Raw genomic sequence first — 26062 nt, forward strand, 5'->3', positions numbered from 1 at the left:
AAGAGCAAATGGACAGCTTAGCTATTAAAATAAAATATGGGCCAACTCATTTTGGAGTTCTCTTCCACATGGTTGTTGTAGGTGAAGACCTAAAGGTGGCTGAAAACACTGAGAAATGAAATTCAGAAAGAAAGGAATAGGGTCATATGTACATTTTAAGAAGTAGAACAGAAGGACGATATCAGAAAAGAAAATAAAAACAGAGAAGAGTCAAAATACTAAATTTTATGTAAAAATCAAGGATAGTAAACACATTGCAAGTGCACTAACATATCTTTGGTACTAGATAGAGATATGACTAGGAATCAGATGGTAAAGAACCTGCCTGCCAATGCAGGAGTTGTAAGAGACATGGATTTGATTCCTGGGTTGGGAAGATCCCCTGGAGGAGGGCATGGCAATGCACTCCAGTGTTCTTGCCTGGAGAACCCCATGGACAGAGGAGCCTGGTGGGCTATAGTCTATGGGGTTGCAAAGAGTCAGACACAACTGAAGCGACTTAGCACAGCATGAAGAGATAATTGGAGGTGAATCAGGAAAATTGTTCAGGACAATTGCTCTGGAATTGCTCAGGACAGTTGCTCTGGACAAAGCAACTGAAATATTGTTAACAGCATTTTCTATATTTAAGACAATTTTAGATGGTGTAAGTGATTCTTGAGATTGCTATAAAAGAACATTCAGGAGTAACATGTCTGGACTTCACAGAAAAAGCAAACTAATGATAAAATCAAAAAGCAAAACAATATTTGGTAAAGTGAAGTGGGTTCAAAAAAAAAAAGTTTGAGAACACAATACAGTGTAGTTGTGTGGGAAAATTTACCCATGAAGAAATCCTGCTAAACCTGACATTTCCAATCATAGCACTCTCACAAAGTATTTTCAACTATGCAGTAGTGGATAAAGGCAGTAATATGAAAACATGCATTTCTTTTTATCTTTGTTTCAATAGAGTTTAACCAACTAAAGAAATCAAATGCATTCTAAAATATAAGGTAAAATTGACTAAAATTCCCATCAGGAAGTCCAAAGTGTTGTCAGGAAAAAAAAGAAAAAAGAACAATAATAATAATCTTTCTCCAAGTAAAACCTCAGCAAAACTATGAACAGGCTCTGTGATCCCATTTAAAAAATAAGGACTGACAACAGACTTCCGTTTGCCAACCAGATAGAAAATGACATCACCTTACAAAATAACCTCAGTACCCATGGCCGGATTTCCAAATAGCTATTACGTTCTTAGGTTGACTTTTTCATGGCTAAAAGAATTTTATACTTTTTTTCTGCAGGCAGAAGGGTTCTACATATTTTGTTTAAAGGTTTGGTTCCCTTTGGTTCTTTAAACAGTATACAGGTCCCAAACCCATGAAACTCACAAATCTAGCTTCAGCATTCATGTTCTAAAGAAGCTGCCTTTCTACAAAGTGTCCTTGTGATGTCCGTCTGTCTGGGTTCCGTGCAGGTTCAATTGCTTCATTGAAAGCATAATAATACTATGGAGAATGGAACTTGGTGACCTTGTTTCACAGTTTTCCAAAGCACAAGAAAAGAATCGAGGGCATTGAAAAGTGAGTCCCAACTTTTATGGTTTTTCTTTGCCCCAGACCTCAGACAACAGCATTGTCACGAAGCAGTAGTATTCCTAAAGGGGAGTCTGGGTATTGATATGCAAATTCAGGCTACAAACATCCCATTTGGCTCCAGCATTCCTTCGTCCAGCACTGTCACACAAATAGTTTTTGAATCTGAGAAGTTTATTCAGGGCCATAAACATGTGTTTCACCCTGGGAGCAAATTCTGTTTGCTCACAGAGCTCACAAGCAGTGAAATACAAGGTAGGCTATAAACAGCCCCATTGGATAAGATGTGCCTTGAAGCAAAGACACTTTTAAAATGAATCCCGTTTTTACTTACTGCCCAAGATTTCTATGCAAATGTAGCATACCGTAGATAGTAAGTGTTTTAAATTATTAATTTAAGGTAGGTCCTCTGTATTGAAAAATCTTACTTGCTTTTAGAAAAAGACGTAAAACAATTTTAATTCATGTGACTAAACATTGTTAGTAAAGTCATAAAAACCTTACTATTGCTTAACAGATCAAGTAGTGAAAGGAAGAAAAATAATTTTTAAGACATCTAAAAAGGAGATGGAATGCGGATGGAACTTACTCCGGGAAACAATGTAAATCAACTTCTACAATAGCTTGAAAAAACATTCCAACCAGCAGAATTCTACTTATCTCACAAAATTTGTATCAGCTCTACCCACATTTCCAGTGCTATTTCCAGCTCCTCCCAACCACCCTTCTTTCTATAACTGTCACCTCACCCCCTCCTGCAAGGTAGCTGCTGGCACGCAGCAGACACACGGGATTCTCCCCATTTCACACTTTACTATAGAATACACATAGGGCAGTGTGAGGCAGAGTAGGGGAAAGTACTCTTTTTTCATGAGCTCCATCTTGATTCTTTAAAGCACTGAACCCATGATTATGTGTCTGTTTTCATAACAAATTAAAGCTGAAAAAAGTTAGAGAAACTCAAGATTCCAAAGAAAAGCATAAAGCATACATGTCTATATGGATGAGTCCAACAGGGCACATAACATCAAAACAGAGGCCAAGCTGCACTATTCCAAGTGCATTCTTCTTCGGATGGCTGCAAGATAATGAACAAATGTAAAGCCTGTAACTGCACGTCAGATAGATGACTGCACCCACCCACAGTCGACGTTGCTTTAATTATCAGTATCAGATTATGCGGTTCTTATGCAGAGAATCTCATTCTTGGTTTTCCTTCCCTTGATTCTCTCTGCATTCCCCAGACACGGACATGGAAATGGATGAGTACTGAGTCACAGTGGGTGAAGAGAAGGAGTGCTTTCTCAGAAATTCAGAGGAGTCACAACAGGCTACACAGTTCCTTTGTTTGAACACCGCTATTAAATCACACAATTTAAAAATTAACAAAATTCTGTCATTTTCACACATGTGCTTTACATGTTAATCCTAAACAATTACATATTTCATCTAAAGCATTCTAGAACCATAACATTTCTCTAAACAAATAGCTTCTCAGAGTATTTCTTAAATCTCTTAAGTAGGGTGATATATTAAAGATCTATCTAATGACAAATTAATACTGTTATGTGTTTCAAATCATTAATTTGACCAAATTAGATAAGTTACTATAACATGTTAAAACAATATGCTATCATACCTCTCAAAAATATTAAGAAATCCTACTTTTTAATATGACTTGTGAACTTTAATCAGTTAATAAAATCCATTAAATCTGCCTCCTTAGCGCAGTAGGCAGCACGTCAGTCTCATAAAATCCATTAAGTTTGGATAAAGCATAAACTTTCAAATAATGGAAATGGTGAATCTAAATTAGTTAAGTTGTAAATAGTTAACATCTAAGATAGTCTAGTTTCTTATATTAAAAAAGAAAGGCAGTAAGGGGCTTTTAAAAAATCAAAGAAAAACAAAAGATCTCAAGAAGTTGTGAGTAAACATTTGTTCATTTTTAATTTTAAAAGAAAAGAAAAATTGTTAATCAGTCCACTGGGAAAAAGAACATAACAATATTCAGGAAGGAGGATGTTATGATTATGAATCAAAGCTTTCAATGCCAAGAAAACTTTGAACAACATTAATTTTCTCAAGTTAAATTTTGGAAGTATTGGCTCTCCCTTGCTTTCCTTTTCTAGTTTTCAGCACTACCTAATGTATGTCTTTTCATTTGTTGTAAACAGTCAATGAGCTACCAATTATAATGAAGACAAAGGACAGCTTAGGAAAAAGGAGAAACTGAATAATCTCTATTCCTTTTTTGATTGTTTTTATAAACTTTTCAGGGAAAATACATCTAAAAAAGTCATTTTGGAATTCATCCTAACCGTTGAGGAGACTTACTTGCTGAAATAATCTCCCAGTTTGTGTTACTTTTTTTCTATGTAGTCTTTACTTTCCTAGAATAACTGTGAAGAATTACAAACTGAAAATTTGAAGACATTTTTAGAAAGATAAACATGTCATTTTATTTTGCATTTAACTGAAGATCGGAATGATTCTGTAATATTGTCTTGGATTTTAATGACATCTGCTTACTTTTAAATGTGGGCTCTTTCTAAATTTAGCCACATGAGTTTTATTTGAGGCACTAGTGGCATCTGCTGGACACAAATAAAATTACAGATTCACAATTGCTGTTCTGCATAAAGTCTTAACAACTATAGACTTTGTTCCTAAAAATGGAATCTTTGTAAAAATACTCATTATTCTTTTTAATGTACCTGAAAAATATTTATCTTCAGACCTATGTTTCAATTTGTCATTCTGGGACAGATTATATTGAAAAGTCATTGTGGAATATTTGCCATCACAAATATACTTTTAAAGTATATTGAACATTCAACAAAGCATGCATTGAGTATTTTAGGAACACAAGATGTAAAGGACTCAGGGACTGGCCTTCAAGATACCTGTATTCTCATGGGTTGATAGGTTGAAATAAATAAATATAACACAATTAAAATGATGTCACAGAATAATTCCATCATTCTTATGAAAAACAATGCAAAGATTACCTACTCAAAAACAGCATAGAGTATACTAGGTATGGGACTTCAGACAACTGACCAATTTTGCAACTGGGAAATGTAAGACTAAAACTGTAATGTCTTATTCAAATAATATTGCTAATTGGTGCCAACCTGAAACCAGAACCCAGATCAACTAGTAATGTTTTCATGATTTCCTCTTTCTACACAATCATTTCTTACTGGTTATTTTACAGATAACATAGTGAAGGTAAAAATACTAATAAAAATGAAGGCATGTAACAGGCAATAAAGACAATATCCAAAAGAAAACGTGATACACAAAATGGAAAATTATGCAACCATAACAAGCAGAAATCTTGCCATTTTTAACAACACTGATGGATCCTGAAGCCATTATTCTAAATCAGACCTAGAATGATAAATACTCAATTATATGTGGAATCTTAAAAAGAAGAACAAAGACACAAAGAACAGGCTGATGACTGCCAGAGGCAGGGACTGGGAGGTAAGCAGATGAATGAAAGTGGTTAAAAGGTGTGAACTTCTAGTTATAAAATGAAGAAGTCCTGCAGATGTAATGTAGAGCATGATGAATGTAGTTAATAATACTGTGTTGAATATCTGAAACTTGTTAGGAGAGTAAATGGTAAAAATTCTTATCACAAGAAAAAATGTGCAACTATGTGTGGTGACGGATGCTAACTAGATTAATTGTGGTGATCATTTCATAATATAAAAGTATACTGAATCTTCTAAGTTATACACCTGAAGCTAATATAATGCAATATGCCTATTATATCTCAATTTAAAGTAATAATAACATCCAAAGCATAAAAAGCAATGAGAAAAAGTATTTCAAAATCTTCTCACATTTTTTAGTCATACATTTATGTTTGTTGCAACTGATTTAATGTATGCCCTTTTCCACTAGATTATAAGCTTACATAACAGAGTCTAGTATCAATGCCTGACAAATGCCCAGTAGGTCTGTGATGAATGCAGATTGGTGTATATAAAAAGAATGAATAAAAAATTGATAGGGTAATAAAGAAGGTTGGAATTTGATCTTATTTTATTCACATACACACTGGAATCCCTAAAGAAAGAAAAAAAAATTGAAGTCACTCAGTCGTGTCCGACTCTTTGTGACCCCATGGGCTGTAGCCTACCAGGCTCCTCAGTCCATGGAATTTTCCAGGCAAGAATACTGGAGTGGGTTGCCATTTCCTTCTCCAGGGGATCTTCCCAACACAGGGATGGAATCTGCATCTCCTGCACTGGCAGGCAGATTCTTTACCACGGGCCACTTGTGGAGCCCACACTTGGGTATAGTGGATACAAAACTGTAATGTCTGGGTGCTTTTTTCACATTCATACCAACTAATATTTCTTGAAGTACAAATATATGTTGCAACAAAATTACAAATGACTAGATGCCATGGACCTTGGGAACATTTAATCACACTGAATTAGATCATTTAAGGTTTTGAACACCATGATAAGTATGCTTCTCTGCATGTTGTATAAAGTCAATTAAGACTTTGAATATTAAAAAGCACAGATATCTGTTGAGATGCAGTCTAAGGAATAGTGTAGTGAATCACAGCTCAGAAGTACTGGCCTGATTATGCCATCAGTTAACTAGCATCATCATTAGTAAAAGAGACACATTCTGGGTGTTGTTTTTTTCATGCCTCATATGTTTTTAATAAAGACTACAAACTGAGTGCCGAAGAACTGATGCTTTTGAACTGTGGTGTTGGAGAAGACTCTTGAGAGTCCCTTGGACTGCAAGGAAATCCAACCAGTCCATCCTGAAGGAGATCAGTCCTGGGTGTTCATTGGAAGGACTGATGCTGAAACTGAGACTCCAATACTTTGGCCACCTCATGCGAAGAGTTGACTCATTGGAAAAGACCCTGATGCTGGGAGGGATTGGGGGCAGGAGGAGAAGGGGACGACAGAGGATGAGATGGCTGGATGGCATCACCAACTCGATGGACATGAGTTTGAGTAAACTCTGGGAGTTGGTGATGGACAGGGAGGCCTGGTATGCTGCGATTCATGGGGTTGCAGAGTTGGACACGACTGAGCTACTGAACTGACTGACTTTGTACATAAAGGCTATGGTGAGTATATAGTGCTGTTCATTAATAGATGCTTATGTTGATGCCCAGTTACTATGATTTTATAAAGACATAGTATTTATTCTTCTTCTACTCATATATGTTATTCTAGAGTCTGAGAAAACAGTGGTAAGTAAATGGACATGACCTCAAACTAACAGAAACACGTTTTTTAATAAAAAATATTTTGGCTTACACTGGGAATCTATTTATTCCCAGATATATTTGCATTAATAAATACAAGCATATGGTGCACTGGGAAGACCCAGAGGGATGGGATGGAGAGGGAGGCGCGAGGGGGGATCGGGATGGGGAACACATGTAAATCCATGGCTGATTCATGTCAGTGTATGGCAAAAAACACTAAAATATTGTAAAGTAATTAGCCTCCAACTAATAAAAATAAATGGGAAGAAAAAAAAGAAATATAAGCACATATAAGTTATATGGAGACCATGTTAGATGATATTTTCTTGATTTTTTGGTGATTTTTGTAAAAAGTTTAACAAAAGAAGATAATTCCAAAATGGTGGAAGTTACAGAAGTTTGCAATTTGTTGATGGGTATGCTCCAAAAGATACAGTATATAGTCTGAATTTTATCTAGACAGAAATCACTAAAGAATTCATTAAAAATAAACAAAACCAAATAAAGTTGGTAATTTAATCAGGTTTTGTGGTTTATTTTCCTAAAATTGACTCAAATATGTTAAAAGATAATCCCCTTTAGAGGGTTTCCTAGATTTGCATTCTATCCTATAATGAAAAGAGGTAAGGATATTGTGTACACAAACATAAACAAAAATTCTGCTTATACATAAATACATATGCTGTATATACATATCTTTGAATAGAAGGATTTATTTAGGTGAAATATATCATAGACTTTTGAAAATGTCTTTAAAATTCTTCTTTCCCATAATGAAACACACTAGAAAAAAAAAGGATCATTTTACAAGAGGGTTTTATTGTTGCCATATTTCATCATATTTGAAGAGAAGCAAAAAGTTAATCTTATGGCAATGCCAGACTCTGATACGCAATACTACTTGGTTTTCACTGCAGATGTAGCTATAGATAATGAGATTGCCACTATTCAACTGAATAAAGCAGATCGACTGACAGTAAGATTGATAACAAAGATATTAAAGCCTTTTGCCAAATATACATACTCACACACAGAGCTAGTTCACAAAAGCATATAAACTTAAGTCGTTTGAGAATGATTTACTAACAATCAACTACTTTGCAAAATACGAAGGCAAAGCTTACACACAGTCTTCGGGAAAATTATCCAAGTCCTGTTTACATTTGAGCAAGTATCTTCAGCTATATTTATATGAAAAAAATTAAGCTGATTTTGAAAGACTCTATGAATTCCAAAGTTTCTCTCTGAAAACTCAGCATTTATTGAAACTATTTTCTTCCATGGTTTTCACCTCCTCAAATGTAAGAAATTGCATATAAGGCATTAACAGATCAAAATAAAATTCTTCAAGGTGAGAACTGAATTCATTGAAGATAGAAGATACATAGTTTGAAAGTAATATTTGAAAATTTCAAAAACTTAGTCATTTCTGACTTAGTCATTTCTGGACAATTCTTCTTTGGGAAAATGAAGTTAAATATACTGGATTTGTCCATTTAATAGAGAATTCACCCCTTAACCACAGAGGAGAAACTGTCCAAAGCAGATGAAACAATCAGTCATAATTGTGAACAGCTGCACACCTACAGAAACTAAGGAAAAATCCTTATAGAAAAAGGAGAAAGAAGCATTTGTTCTTTTTAGCCAAATGATTTCCCATGAGGAGCAAAACTTAACAATAATTGGTCAAAAACTATTGACCAAGAGAAAAGTCAAGAATAAGAAAAAATACATATGACGGGAAAAATTCAGTTAGGCAGAGCTTAAATTTAATCTGTCAGATGTAAAGGCACTTCTTACACTCCAATGTTTAAAGAAGGGCATGTGCCCAAGGGCTGAGAGGGCCACCAAGTCCTCTACTGGATTACCAGATCATTGATAATCCGATTAAAAGAGCATTAAGCTGCAAGGGCTGAGGGACTGAGTATCCAAGTGTATCCTCTGGGGACCAATGTCACTTCCATGGGATCAAAATCATAGAATGTTCCCTCCATCAATTTGTTGTATTTTTTCAATAATTTCACTACAAATGCCATATGCAATGTATCCTCATGTGTCTAACTTGGCAGACTCACTCTGGAACAGAATGTAAAAATTTACTATGCCTTCTTTTGTTAATGCCATGGAGAAGGAAATGGGGTCCATGGAGAAGGAAATGTGACCATGGGGTCACAAAGAGTTGGACATGACTGAAGCACGACTTAGCACTTTGTTAATGCCACTGGATTACACACGTTCAAAAATGGAATCCAGTACAAATGACGCTGAAGACGAGTTTGGCCACTTATGCAACCTGATTGAGCGTCAGCCTTTCTTTCTCTCCCGCATCCCCTAGTCAGATGTTGAATACGAGTTCCAGGGGGCAGCTGTGCAAGGGAAGTACGGACATCGCGAAGAATACTGATCATTAAGAGACACATTCTCCATCAGCAATGAGAAATGTCTATACCTAGCACTAAACATTTCACACCCCACATCCTGAAAGTTGAATAACCCAGCCCCCAACTGGGTCAACTTCTGAAGATCCTGTACCACAGCAAAATTATTTTTGTTTCTTTTCTAAGGAAGTTTGCTTTCTCTTTTACTTTCACTGCTGTTGAGCGAATATTTGTTGTTCAATCGCTCAGTCATGTCTGATTGCAGCCTCATGAACTGCATGCAACACACCCGGCTTCCCTGTTCTTCCCTGTCTCTCAGAGTTTGCTCAGATTCATGTCCATTGAGTCACTGATGCCATCTAGCCATTTCATCCTCTGCCACCCTGCTCTCCTTTTGCCTTCAATCTGTCGCAGCATTAGGGTCTAATACCATTCAAAGGGTAACTTAACAGAATTACAACTCAGGTAATATTTTACAAATGTAAAATTTTTAACCTTGACTTTTAAGAGTAAATTGTTGCTGTTTTAAATTTCCTTTGCTTATCTTTTAAAATAATCTTGTAAAATTTTTGTTTTACTGATGTTAAGTGAATATGCAGTTGCTTCCATTGAAACTTGGTAGAATTATAATTCTTAAGATATTATTTTATAAATATAGATTATTTAAATGTGACTCATGCACAAACTGTTGACATTTTATTCTAGTTCTAAACAGCATACATGTAGCATTTTGGTTTTCATTTTTAATAAATCCCCTATAACCTGAACTATAGAACAATGGAATATGTGAGAATTAAGGGTCATGTCTGCATTCCAGGGTCTGTATTTACTCTACTTATAAAACAAAATGAGGGAGCTTGATATCTGTATGACCAAATTTTAATTCATTTTTAAAAGTAACTATTAATTGTTCTCTACTATCATATGTGGGCTTCCCAGTGGCTCAGTGGTAAAGAATCTGCCTGCCAATGTAGGAGACGTGGGTTCAATCCCTAGGGTGGGAAAATCTCCTGGAGAAGGAAATGGCAACCCACTCCAGTGTTCTTGCCTGGAAAATCCTGTGGACAGAGAAGCCTGGAAGGCTACAATCTACGGGGTCACAAAGAGTCAGACAGGACTTAGCAACTAAAAAACAAAAACAACAACAATTATAAGTAATCCTCTGTTCTGGCCTGTAAACTACATACATAAAATGGGCAGTCTATGCCCTTAGAGAGTTTACAACAAAAAAAAGTAACCATTTAAAACTTTCTAGTTAAAATTAAAGTTTAAATTTTATATCCTTACCTCCAAGAGCACACATGCAGCTTCCACTTTTCTGTATGAAATGGCATCCATTTGTCCTGATGAAACATTCCTTCTAGGCAGGGACCATCAGTGCAGTTCAGTATCTGTGAATACAGTAGACCTATAACATATTGCACATTGATTGATGATACAGTATGAACCTATTACACATTCACACAGCATTTGTTTTGTGTAAAATTTAGTCATAAGTACTTTATGATAACTAATCATTCTCCTGAGGTAAATATTATTACCTCTTATTTAAATATGAGTAAACTGAGTTACAGGGAGAATAAGTAACTTATCCAAGGACACACAGCTCTCGGTGACACAGCTAGGGTTCGAATCCAGGTGACGTGAGATCATGAGTCCACCTATTTAAACACCGTACCATTCTGCCTTGAGTGAGCAGCAGCAGCATCCAGTGATTGAAGCTAGTATCAGCAAGCACTGTTGTGAGTGCCACAGTCATTAAAATTTTATATTCTTCCAGTCTAAATTCTTTTTGATCCAGGTAACTTCTTTTACTCTCTGAGACTCTAACATTTTGCTAATTGTTTATACATTGACACAGAGATTTGCCAACAATTAGTTTAATAATTGAAAAGTAGCTATATGAAATGCTTTATCTAATGTGGATGGAGTCATTTATACAATGTCCTTTTCCCTGGAAGAAACATCCATTTTCTGCCACATCTTTAGAGGTGTGATCAAATGGTTTGCTTTTCTAATAAAATCATTCCTCAGAAGTTCTTTCTGACTTTCCAAAAATGAACTAAATACTCAAGGAAAATAAGGTCTTTGAGAAAGACAGAATTTATCCTAAAAGAAAAAGAATGTACAACAAACATTCTAGGACAACAGTATGTAATAAATCTAAGAAAATTTTGCACTGTCCTCACCATAAAATGCTAAGGTTATCACTGAGAAATTATCAAAAGCTTTTATCCCTCAAGCTGCCTACTTGGAACTGAGGAGAGGGCCCTGGACTGCTGTAAAAACTCTTCAATATTCATAATTGTAAGTAATTCAACCCTGTCTGGGGCAAATATTCAGAGGACAAAGGGCTCCTGTCTTTCCCTTTGTTACTGAGGTTCTCACTTAATCTCCTTTTTATGACAAACGACTTGTTATCCATAAAGTCACATAATTTTGGCAAATATTATATAATTCTGTCAGCACTTGAAGTCAGACTTGAAGGTGGTCAGGAAGGAAGGCTCTAGCCAGCCTGGAGGTCAGAAGTATTATTCTTGGGGAAAACTGGAAAGAGAACAGAAGGTCTCTCATCCACTGTTAAGTATCCTGTGGGGCCAGAAGCTGAATCAGTCACCGCCGGTCTCTTTAGGAAATGCAGTTGAATTAGCCCCTATTCTCAAGAAAGAAAAAAAAAAAGGTGCAATAAGATAGTCAGATTACATAGTCATGCACTAAAGATTAAAAACGGTGTCAACAATAACCACATGTGACAAAAGATAACACCTATGTTGATTTTGGTTTGAAAAGAAAGCCAATTAAAATAAAGTCAGAAGTCAATGAATACAAGTTTCACTACTAAAATATTTAATAATACAGCTATTCCAGAAGATAGAATAAATGTATTTAGTTAAAAAAAAAAAACTGAAAATAAAGTGTAGATCCCAAAGACATTTTTCATTGAGATAACTTAGAAAGTAGAAAACAAAACTTACCTTTTTTGTTCCTGTTTACTAAGATAAACAGCTAACATCACAAAAAAAGCCGGTCATAACCTTGTAAAATCATCTACAAGCCTTTAGACTAAAGGCGGATCTTGAGAGATAAATAGGTAGGTAGACAGACAGACAGATGATAGACAGGGATAATCTATTCTAAGAGGAAAAGTGAAAGTGAAAGTCGCTTAGTCATATCAGACTCTTTGTGAACCCACGGACTATACAGTCCATGAGATTCTCCAGGCCAGAATACTGGAATGGATATAATTCTCTGTGCCTTTCCCTTCTCCAGGGGATCTTCCCAGCCCAGGGATCGAACACAGGTCTCCTGCATTGCAGGCAGATCCTTTACCAGCTGAGCTATCAGGGAAGCCCATTCTAAGCGGAAAGTTGCTAATAAATAATGAAATTTATAGCTTTATTTTATTGAAATAAAGTTGATTCACAATGTTGTGTTCATTCCTGGTGTACAACAAAGTGATTCAGTGATACACACACATATTCTTTTTTATACTCTTTTAGGGTATGAATTATTACAGGATTTTTAAATTTTTATTTATCTATTTATTTTACTTTACAATATTGTATTGGTTTTGCCATACACTGACTTGAATCCTCAATGAGTGTACACGTGTTCCCCATCCTGAACCCCCTCCCACCTCCCTCCCCATCCCATCCCTCTGGGTCATCCCAGTGCACCAGCATAGTTCTCTGTGCATACAGTAGGACCTTGCTCTTTTTCTATTCTAAACTGAATAGTTTCCATCTAGTAATTCCAAGCCTCCAATTCAATACTCCTCCACTCCCCACTCCCCCTTGGAAACCTTAAATCGGTTCTCTGTAGCTGTGAGTTGATTTCTGTTTCATAGTTAAGTTCATTTGTGTCATATTTTATATTCCACACATAAGTGATATCATATGGTATTTGTCTTTCTCTTTCTGACTTACTTTGCTTAAGTATGCTAATCTCTACATCCATCCATATTGCTGCAAATGGAATTTTTTAGGTCTGAGTAATATTCCACTGTGTATATGCAGCACAGTATTGTTACCCATTCATCTGCTGGTGGACATTCCCGTTGTTTCCGTTTCTTTGCTATTGCAAATAGTGCTGCTATGAACATTGGGGTGCATGTTTCTTTTTGAATTACAGTTTTGTCTGGACATATGCCCAGGAGTGGGATTGCTGGATTATATGGCAACTTCACTTTTAGTCTTCTGAGGAACCTCCATACCTTTCTCTATAGTGGCTGCACTAATTTACGTTCCCACCAACACTTTGGGAGGGTTCCCTTTTCTCTACAACCTCTCCGGCATTTGACATTTATAGCTTTTGTCTTATAAATACTTACTCTAGATGTTCATTCACAAAACTTATAGATTATGAGCTAGTCATGTCAATGCAATTAAAGATATATATACAGTCACACATACACACACACACACACATATCTGAAGTTGGAGGCAGCATAGAATAGAAGAAAGCACATAGGTTTGGAGATAGAAGGACCTTTGTCTAAATTGATTTTCTGCTACTTACTAACTCTATGATATACAGAATATATGTTAATGGGCAACATGCTAAGTGATCATCAAAAGTAATCTGTTTATAACTATTCTTCTAAGATTTTAAACAATTAAAAATAAGCATTGAATAAGCAAATGAGACCTAAAGATATAACTAAGAAAACACATAATTGCTACTATTCACTGAGTTTCAATAAATAAAACTAGTTTCAATAGTCAAAGCTATGCTTTTTCCAGTAGTCGTGTATAGATATGAGAGTTGGACTCTAAAGAAAGCTGAGCATCAAAGAATTGATGCTTTTGAACTGTGGTGTTGGAGAAGACTCTTGAGAGTCCCTTGGACTGCAAGGAGATCCAACCAGTCCATCCTAAAGGAGATCAGTCCTGAATATTCATTGGAAGGACTGATGCTGAAGCTGAAACTCCAATGCTTTGGCCACCTGATGCGAAGAACTGACTCATTGGAAAAGATCCTGATGCTGGGAAAGACTGAAAGCAGGAGGAGAAGGGGATGACAGAGGATGAGATGGTGGATGGCATCACCGACTCAATGGACATGAGTTTGAGTAAACTCCGAGAGTTGGTAATGGACAGGGAGGCCTGGCGTGCTCAAAGAGTCAACTGAGCCACTGAACTGAACTGAGTTTCAACCCATGTAATAGGCACAATAGGTGCTTTTATGTATAATACTCAATCTTTCCAGCAGAGCTGTCAGTTAGACACTTTATTGTTCTTTTTCAGATGAGAAAATAGAGATTTAGAGAAAGTAAGAAAGTTACCTGAGGCCAATGAGCTAGGAAATGATACAGCTGGTAATCAAACCCCATCCTTTCAGTAGCCAAAACTACTATAAACCCTTAAAATGTATCAGCCCATTTTGGGTGGTTGTAGATCTACTGACTCTCTGTAAAGTCCTCAGAAATTCTTTAGAAAATTTTCTCAAAATGTCAATTCATATATAGCACCATTCATAGATAACACATAACTGAGACCATAGTGGCCTCTGGAGCTTTGTTGCTAAGTTCACTATGAGAAGATGCACCAGTGGTAAGAAACAACCACATTTGAGAAAGGCTCAACATAGTAAATCCAATTCCAGAAAACATTTTTTTTGCAAGAAAGTAATAAAGTGGTTTCACGGAAAAATTTTGCAGTAGAAATTGAAACATCTCTGGAAAAATTTAGACTTCTTCATTTTTGAATTAAGCATGTAGTATAACGTCCATAGTTTATACTGAGTGGAATAAATGTCAAAGGTAAGCAGAATTCTTTCCTATGATTTCACTCCACCAAAAATATTTAACCTGTATACCAGATGAATCAAAGTTACGTAAGATTTCTAAAAATCTTTTTATTAGTTAATGCCCTATTGGTATTACATACTAATTTTCCAAATCTGTAATTCTAAAAAGACATATTTCCAAGAAGACCCACAAATTCCCAGAAAATAATATTTCAAACTCTAGATTATAACAAAAGATAAGTGGTAACTTTTTTGGCATTATTATCTTCAGTATTTAACCTTCAAATATTACAAAGATCTTCATTCAAGGCAGAATAGTAAAAATTTCACTAAAGATTGCCTGTGAATATCGATGCCTTATAATTGTGCCTGGAAATATAAATATGTGTGGGTGTGTGTGTGTGTGTGTGTGTGTGTGTGTGTGTGTGTGTGTACACACATGTTCCCTTTTAGAAATAGATTTTTGTGAGCATGGAAATATTTTCTTCCATGACTCTCTGAAAACATGACATTTGTTTTCCCAAATTCGTAACTTATTCCTAACAATTTCAAGCCATCTTGAATATCTAAAATATATATACATAATCATCTGTATGCTTATTATTATTATTAAAAAACTATACAATAATAATAATGCTGTATTATAATAGAATCATAGTATCATTTTCCTGAATAATATAAGCTTTATTATCTGAATGAAAGGTTTAATTTTTTAAAGATCCACATTATATTTGTTTTAGTATATATTATGTTTGATTGTATAATACAAGTGAAGGGTTAACCTGAAGTCAAATAAAAATTTTCAAGGTTATCTGACAAGTATTTTAAAAGTTGCAACTTGGTTGGTATCACAAAATACATTTTAGAAATATGAAAGAAAATAAAACTAAAAAGTGCTTGGATTTTGGAAACACAAAGCAAAAGATTAAAATTATAAATGATTAGCTGTCATCTCTTTTCTTTGCCTATCCCAAATAAACACACTGTTTATTACTCATTGACTTCCACTCTATGTCTACCTCCCACATTTCTTTCTTCATATTTTTTTATTCTGGTATCTCTCCTGAGCCGTTAGTAAGAGATTTTAAAGGCAGCAAAGGAGACAATAGAAGCAATTTGAGTTTCTAGGTGGACTTCATCAGTGATATTCTGTACATCTTACTACAACTCAGGGAGAGCTCCTGGAGATGCTAAACAGCCTTAAACAGTCTGACATTTAACATCAACCAAAGCATTGAGGATAGCCATTCTGACCATAAGATTGTATTTTACCCTTAGAAACAATGTTCTGCAAATAGGCCGTCAATATTCATTGCTAGAGAAGTTAAGGTATTCTCTTAGTCTTTGTATGTCTGTCTTTTAGATCTCAATAATCAGGATTTAAATTCCCATGTGACATTAGTGGTAAAGAACCGGCCTACCAATGCAGGAGACATAAGAGATGAGGGTCTGATCTCTGTATCGGGAAGGTCTCCTTGAAGGAGGGCATGGCAGTCCACTCCAGTATTCTTGCTTGGAGAATCCCACGGACAGAGGAGCCTGGTGGGCTACGATCCAAAGGGTCACACAGTCGGACAAGACAGAGTGACTTAGTATGCACAAAGAGGACACGTGGGCTAAATAAATATATAAATATATATTTATATGATCTAATATAATTAATATAATCAAAATAAGGTAATTATATGATTATATTATTATAATATAATAAAGTAAATGCATAATTAACTATAACAGAATTACATAATTATATATAATTAAATAACAATATATTATAACATATAATCTATTATCATTATAATATATGATAATATATTATATAATATAACAATATACAATATTATAAAATATTAAATATATTAAATAACATTAATATATATTAAATATATTCATAGAAAATATATTGAGTATATTAAAAATATTAACATAAATATATTAAAAATGAAAATAATATAATATAACAATATATAATATATATTGTATGTATTATATATAACATATATGTAATATATTATATATTATATATATATTATAGATATCAATAATATCTTTATTAAATATAATTATATTATATAATATATAATATAATAATAAGTATTATATATTATAAATATAAATAAATAAATATGAATATATAAATATTAAATGTAATTTAAATATCTACATATATATATGAATATATAATTGTATATTATATATAGTGTATATTATAGTATATATCATAGTATATATAGTATATATAATATATATAGTACATAGTATATATATGACAATATGTAAATATATATTTATATATGAATATATATTTATATATAAATATATATAGCATATACAATATATATAGTATATAGCATATGTAGTATACATACTATATATATGTAGCATAGTATATAATTTTATAATATATAAATCTATTATAAATATTATTAATATTATACATATGATATACTACATATAATTATATATATTATATAATAAATATATATATTATATACTGTTATAATGTAATAATATATATTATCATTATAATTATCATTATATATATTATATACTATATATGTATATATACATATGTATATGTAGTATAGATACAATTTATAACATATAAATATATTATAAATATTATTAATATTATTAGTAATATTTATAATATATAAATAAATATTTATATATACTAGTATATATATAAATATATATAATTATAGTATATATAGTATATTTAATATATATAGTATATAGTATATGCAGTAAGTATATATATAAGTTATAGTCAGATGTACAGAATGTCTTACATTGCTTATATATATATACATGTATATATATATACATATATATATATATATATGAAGTTTCTAGGTTGACTTCATCAGTGACATTCTGTACATCTGACTACAACTTATATATATACTTACTACATATACTTATATATATATACTTACTACAACTATATACATAATTATATATATTAAATATAAATATTTACATATAAATATACATCAATATATAATTATATATGTTATATATAATATAATATAAAGACTATATATAAATAAATTATGTAAATATATTTAAATTTATCAATTACATATAAATATGGTATCTATTATATACATTATATATAATATATTATAGATATAATAAATTAAAGATTATATGTCTATAATTATATATTATATATAATTAGTATAATATATAATGATTATAATTATATTTTATATAACTATAATTATAATATCATATATGATATATTATATATATATAGAAAAGACCCTGATGCTGGGAAAGATTGAAGGCGGGAGGAGAAGGGGACAACAGCGGATGAGGTGCTTGGATGGCATCACCGACTCAATGGACATAAGTTTGAGTAAACTCTGGGAGTTGGTGATGGACAGGGAGGCCTGATGTGCTGCAGTCCATGGGGTCGCAAAGAGTCAGACACAACTGAGCAACTGAAGTGAACTGAACTATGATGTCAAAATTACAGTGTGGAACTTTTAAGTAAATAAAAACTAATCTAAACCATCACTGCATGCATGCTAAGTCACTTCAGTTGTGCATGACTCTTTGTTACCCCATGGACTGTAGCCTGCCAGGCTCCACTCTCCATAGGATTCTCCAGGCAAGAATTCTGGAGTGGGTTGCCATTTACTTCTCCGGGGGATCTTCCCAACCCGTGTCTCTTACCTCTCCTTCATTGGCAGGCGAGTTCTTTACTACTAGTGCCACCTATCATTGACAAGGTGCAAATTAGACTTTATGTTCAAAAAACATGTGTAAGAATTATGCAATCTTTTATAGAAAAACTATGAAAATTTGCATCAATTACCTTTGAAATGCTTTATATTTATAAATCAAGATGAAATTTATGGGGCTAAACAAATCAATATAGAAAAGAAATCCCTTAATCGTTTAAATTCTGTATTAGTCAACTTTGTGGCACAATAAATAATCCAAAATCTCAGTGGCTTACTAAATAAGCATTTGTTCCTTGCCCACTTTACAGGTCATTAGTTCAGCATTAGCTTCTTGGTTCTGTTTGTCTCTGTCCCATATGTTTTCTCATTTCTGTACTCAGGCTAGGGAAGCAGCTCTTTAGGAGAAAAATCTCATAAAATCTGGAAGAGAGAAGAGCAAAGAGAGGCTAGCCTAAGCAACACCACTGCATTTAAAGCTACTCTTTATCTGTGGACAAAGTAAGTCACGTGGCCAAGCCAAAGAGCAAGGGAAAAGGACATATACTTCTCTCACAGGAGCTAGTAAGTCACACAGCATGGCATTGTATATAATCCTCCTACTTGGAAGGAGGAAGTAAGTAATTGTGAATGAGATCTATCTCAGTTCACCTTCTCAATCACAAATACTTTCTACAGTTCTTCACACAAAATTCACTCATACCTACAAGGAAGACATCCTAAAAGTTTCAGCCAACCAAATCATCAGCCTTGAAGAGCATGAACCTATCTACATCAAATCCAAATTGCTCCTCTTAATTTAGCCACATGTGATTTAAGTAGAAAACTATCTACCCCACATGCACTGAACATAAAATGGTGCAAAAGAGGCAGGACAAACATATAAACATTCTCATTTGTAAGTGGAAGAAGTGGAGAAAGAATACTCACTGGTTCATAGAAACTCTGAAATCCCACCAGGGAAACAGAAGGGCACCGGGGATAGGGAAAATGAAGTGTATTTGATTGGGAGCCTGTGACTAACCCCTCAGATAATTTGCTCTTGGAGTACAAAATGAAGCAAGGTAAAGGCTAACAGAGTTTTACAGAGAGAGCACACTGGTGATAGCAAACACCCTCTTTCAACAACACGAGATGACTCTACACATGAACATCGCCAGATGGTCAACACTGAAACTAGATTGATTATATTCTTGGCAGCTGAAGATGGAGAAACTCTACACAGTCAGCAAAAACAAGATTGGGAGCTGCCTGTAGTTCAGATCATGAGCTCCTTATTGCAAAACTGAGACTTAATCTGAAGAAAGTAGGGAAAATCATTAGACCATTCAGGTATGACCTAAATCAAATCCATGATGATTATACAGTGGACGTGAGAAATAGATTCAAGGGATTAGATCTGAAAGAGAGTGCCTGAAGAACTATGGATGGGATTCGTAATATTGTACAGGAGGCAGTGACCAAAATCATCCCCAAGAAAAATGATGCAAAAAGGCAAAATGGCTGTCTGAAGAGAACTTACAAATAGCTGAGAAGAGAAGCAAAAGGCTTTTGGAAAGATATATCCATCTGAATGAAGAGTTCCAAAGAATAGAAAGGAGAGATAAGAAAGTGCTCTTAAGTGAACAATGCAAAGAAATAGAGGAAAATAATAGAATGGGAAAGACTAGAGATCTCTTCAAGAAAAATTAGTGATACCAAGGGAATGATTCATGCAAAGATGAGCACAATAAAGGACAGAAATGGTATGGACCTAATAGAAGCAGAAAATATTAAGAAGGGATGGCAAGAATACCCAGAAGAACTATACAGAAAAGGTCTTAATGACCTGGATAACCTGGTCACTCACCTAGAGCCAGACATCCTGGAGTGTGAAGTCAAGTGGGCCTTAAGAAGCATCCTTATGAACAAAGCTAGTGAAAGTGATGGAATTCCAGCTGAAGTATTTCAAATCCTGAAAGATGATGCTGTGAAAGTGCTGCATTCAATATGCCAGCAAATTTGGAAAATTCAGCAGTGGCCACAGGACTGGAAAAAGTCAGTTTTCATTGCAGTCCCCAAGACGGATAATGCCAAAGAATGTCAAACTACTGCATAATTGTCCTCATTTCACATGCTAGCAAGGTAATGGTCAAAATCCTTCAAGCGAGGCTTCAAGAGTACATGAACTGATAATTCCATGCGTACAAGCTGGATTTAGAAAAGGCAGAAGAGCCAGAGATCAAGTTGCCAACATCCATTGGATCATAGAAAAAGCAAAAAGAGTTCCAGAAAAACATCTACTTCTGCTTCATTGACTATGCTAAAGCCTTTGTCTGTGTAGATCAAAACAAACTGTAGAAAATCCTTAAAATGATGAATATAACAGACCACCTTACCTGCCTCCTGAAAAACCTGTTTGCAGGTCAAGAAGCAACAGTTAGAACCAGCGATGGAACAACAGACTAGTCCAAAATTGGGAGGACAGTACATCAAGGCTGTATATTGTCATCCTACTTATCTAACTTCCATGAGGAGAGTACATCATTCAAAATGTCAGGCTGGATGAATCACAAGCTGGAATCAAGATTGCCGGGAGAAATATTAGCAACCTCATATATGCAGATGGCACCACACTAATGGAAGAAACTGAAGAGGGACTAAAGAACCTCTTACTGAAGGTGAAAGAGGAGAGTGAGACAGCCGGCCTAAAACTGAACATTCTCTATGGCTAACGACAACCTGGAGCGATGGGATGTGGGGGGCGGTGAGAGGGGCACACAGGATGAGAGGACACATGTATGCCTGTGGCCAGTTCACACTAATGTACGGCAAAAACCACCACAATATTGTAAAGTAACTATCCCCCAACTAAAATGCATCAATTAATTTAAAAATAACATTCAAAAAACGAAGACCATGGCATCTGGTCCCATAACCTTATGGCAATTAGTTGCAGAAAAATGGAAACAGTGACAGACTCGGGTTCCAAGATCACTGTGGACGGTGACTGCAGCCATGAAATTAAAAGATGTTTACTCCTTGGAAGAAAAGCTGTGACAAACCTAGACAGCATATTAAAAAGCAGAGACATCACTTTGCTGACAAATATCCATACAGACAAAGCTATGGTTTTTCCAGTAGTACAGAAGTGAGATTTGAACCACAGAGAAGGCTGAGTGCAGAAGAATTGAGGCTTCCAATCTGTGGTTCTGAAGAAGGCTCTTTAGAGTCCCTTGCACAGGAGATCAAACCAGTCAATCCTAAAGGGAATCAACCCTGGAAACTCACTGGAAGGACTGATGCTGAAGCTGAAGCTCCAATACTTTGGCCACCTGATGCGAAGCGCTGACTCACTGGAAAAGAAGATCAGGGTCTTCTACTCATGAAAGATTGAGGGCATGAGTAGAAAGGGGTGACAGAGGATGAGATGGTTGGATGACATCATCAGCTCATTGGCCATGAGTCTGAACAAACTCCAGGAGACAGTGAAGGACAGGGAAGCCTGGCATGCTGCAGTCCATGGGGTTGCAAAGAGTCAGACATGACTGAGGGACTGAACATCAATTTTCTCCAGCACTGTCGGTTCCCACCTCTTCCTTCCCTCTTCCTTTGCCTCCCTTGACCACACCTGAACAGAACATTGGAAAACATGCCCTCCCTGGAGCTGAGTAGCACTTTTGGCCTGCTTCATTTCCAGAGAAAGCTGGAGGTCCACAAGTCAGTCTAAGATATTAAAAAAAAAGCCTCCCAACTGCTATATCAGGCTGGAGATACTCTGCATTAAAACTCATCTCAATTTTTTTTATCTCTTCTTTTCTTCTATTTATTTCATCTATTCTGCTCCATATATTAAAAGACATGTTCACTGTTCTTTTACCGATCTGTTTCTCTCTACACTGAAGCACACATGTTGGCTTCAAGAGATCATTCCTTTGGCTTCTTTTTCCTGAACCATTTTGTCCAATTGAAAGGATTTAGTGAGGGACATCTTAATCCAATCAAAAGGTTTTGTGCACATGCCAATAATTTGGGCTTTGTCCCTAAACTGAGTCTTAATCTGTGTCTTAATTAGCCTTTGGGACTCAAAGTGTTTCTATTTTAACCAGTTAGAGATGAGAAACAGTTTGGTTTTATAACCCTGTGAATCCTGTAGTTTCTCATTTTAATTTCCTGTTCATCCTAAACAAGTCACTTATGCTTGAGATCATTGTCCTTCTTGTGTTATCTTATCAAACACAGCTTCTAACAACCGAGTCACATTAGCAACATTTCAAATCTTCTTTACAGAAAGCCTTGAGAACATGATATTCATGTTTGCCTTTCAAGTTACCTCAGGTAACGTTTTACCAAATGTTTATTTACTGAATAAAAAGTGTCACCAATTTTCCAGCCTCCATCAAGTTCCCTCATGGCTAGGTCTCCTGCCCCCAGAATCAGGGTCACATATTTTAAGTTTTTATATGGGAACACTCCTTGTCTAAGTATCAGATTCTGTACTTTTCAACTTTTCTGCATAACAGCTGTAAAACCTCATGAACTTACAAAAACAAGCATCTCCTTCTTAATGTTTCACAGAGGCAGCAGCTGAATGGATGCAGCCACAGTGGCTCTGCTTGGCCTGGCTTGGCTCTGTGGGTCTTGTTGGAAGGTTTGGGCTGAGGTTGAAGCCTTTATGTGGAGCATACCATTTTTCAAACTAACATTTTGAAAAGCAAGAGGCTGAGCCAATGCTTAGAATTTAATTTAAAGCTTCTAACTGTATATAGTGCAGTCATATCTGTTCACATTCCAATGACCAGAGAATATTGCATGGCTATATTCAATACCAATGGAGATGGAAGGAAAATATATACTCTCCACAATAGGAAGCAGGCAAGCCCCATGGCAACGAGTTGGAAGACACAAACTAATACGAGGAAGGGGTACATTGTATAACTGTGCATAGAAATACAACCTACCAAATGCATAGCTTAGCAGTTTCTTAAAATGATCTATGATGTAAATACTCCGAGTAAAATAAGACTCATTCCACTTTCCCAGAAAATCAAACCATTTATGGAGCTTCAAACATAACCTCTGTTTTAAAAAACGGTATTAAACCTCGTTTTAGATTTCTCTCATTGGTAGGAACTGTTTAGGAAGTTATTTCTCTGCTCCAGAAAACCTCCCATTCTCCTATCTCAGTTGGGCCAGATCAGAACAGCTGCAACTATAATTACCATATTTACAATAATCTCTGGCACACACCTGGAAGACGAGGGCCAAGCAGCGGGAAACAAAAAGGAGTTCAGGGGTCATAACTTTGTCATTTCTGTTCATTTGAATCTTTATGGCTATCACTGTCATTACCAATATGGGCACTGCAATGAGACATGCTAGGACCTCAAGGCCAGACCTCAAGGCTGGGGTACAACAGACATTCTATTACCATCTCTTGAATGCTGTTAAATAATCTAACATTACCAGATAGAAACAGCACATAAAACCCTGCCCAGCTTAAACTGGTTCTGCCTCTTTAAAAAGGTGGATCAATTAATTAAACCTTTAGTTATCTTACAGAGAAAGCACTGCACATGTGCAGGGTAGGAATTATATCTCCAGGATATCTTAAAGCCAAGAATTATCAGTCTATGGAACTCAAAGAACAGAAATATTGCCATCAGAGCTCTTTAAGAGTATTTGGCTTGCTGCTGCTGCTGCATCACTTCAGTCACGTCCGACTCGGTGGGACCCCATAGACGGCAGCCCACCAGGCTCCCCCGTCCCTGGGATTCTCCGGGCAAGAACACTGGAGTGGGTTTTCATTTCCTTCTCCAATGCATGAAAGTGAAAAGTCAAAGAGAAGTCACTCAGTTGAGTCCTTCTCTTAGCGACCCCATGGACTGCAGCCTACCGGGCTCCTCCATCCATGGGATTTGCCAGGCAAGAGTACTGGAGTGGGTTGCCATTGGCTTAAAGCAGCAAAATTAGCTTATATGAACTGATTTCAGACTAGCTAATCAGTTTCCAGAGTAAAGTGTCTGCCTGCAATGCAGGAGACCCAGGTTTGATCCCTGGATCGGGAAGATCTCCTGGAGAAGGAAATGGCAACCCACTCCAGTACCCTTGCCTGGAAAATCTCATGGACAGAGAAGCCTGGTAGGCTACAGTCCATAGGGTCGCAAAGAGTTGGACACGACTGAACAACTTCACTTTCACTTTCCAAATTTGAAACTCCTCTAACTACTAAAAATTTCCCCCAAATCCTGGACCACGAAGACAAATTTGAGACCCTCGCCTCTGTCTCCTTACCCCTTATCCTCACAATAAAGCTCTTTCTTTTCTCAAAAGCTGATGCCATGGTATTAGCTTCTATGCAGGTCAGACAAGATTACTGGGATAGAATCTTTAAATGGTCCCCACCATAAGCCTATCTGCTGAGTCTGGGCATATAAGCAACATAATTCCACTGTGGCCCTCACTACATTCTCTCTCTCGAAAAACTGCCTTAGAACCTAATTATATATTGATGCTGTCTACTTCCAAAAATAACTTGTGTTAAGATGGACTTGATTTCATCCTTTCAAAAGATATTTTCTTTTCAAAGAGGAAATATTTGTATTCAAAAGTTTTTTCTGGTAAGGGAAAATATTGTCGAGAGAAAGCTGCTTTTCCCTCAATTTCAGAGTTTTGTCCTGACAGCTTGCTACCTGCCCAGGGTGTTCTTTGCTATCCCAGGGACATTATACATGAGGTTCTTCCTAGAGCTTTTTCTTCCACACTCCACACTTCCTTAAATAATTAATCCCTAATTTTCTTATAAAGCAAAGCCGAGGAAAGATTTTCATGACCCTCTAGATTAGTTTATCACCTTCTGATGGAGACTTTTCTAGAAACACATGCTTCTTGTTCCTAACACTGACCATATTTGAACACTTCAAATTATCTCTGTAATTGGTTAGTGATTGATTGTTTCTCCAGCTAGAATTTTATCTCCATAAGGGCAGAGACCACATCTAACATCTTCACAACTGTATACAGGATGGTTATCCTATGTGGTTACCATCACATATTTGTTGAATATATGACTGTGACTGAATATATAAATGGGAATTTTACTTTAAATTCTTGCTATATAATTCATTTTAGAAAGAGCAGCAACTTTCTACATAGCCTCCTGAAGGAGGAAATATGGCAGAAAAGCTCCCAAGTGCTTTCTCACTTCCCTACTGAATTCATCTACCCACTCTTGGTGGCCTCTTCCTGTTGGCTTACCTTAAATATTCCTTAGTATTTCCTGAACTTTTAGTACTTCATGACCACCCACAACCAAACATGTCTCAGAAATTCCCCTAGTTGCACAATTTCAAGCTGCATTGTTTGCATGTGTGAGTGTGCCTGCACATTTGTGTGATTTAGGAACTATGTCTTGTTTAACTTAAG

The 26062-nt window shown here is 35.6% G+C and overlaps 1 pseudogene; it reads left to right on the top strand.

Moving 5' to 3' along the window:
- Nucleotides 1–26062, top strand: part of LOC136148114 (protein LTV1 homolog) — a 67378-nt pseudogene that overhangs the window by 8716 nt on the left and 32600 nt on the right.

The sequence above is a fragment of the Muntiacus reevesi genome, chromosome 16, assembly GCF_963930625.1.
Source record: "Muntiacus reevesi chromosome 16, mMunRee1.1, whole genome shotgun sequence".
In the NCBI taxonomy this organism is placed as follows: Eukaryota; Metazoa; Chordata; class Mammalia; order Artiodactyla; family Cervidae; genus Muntiacus; species Muntiacus reevesi.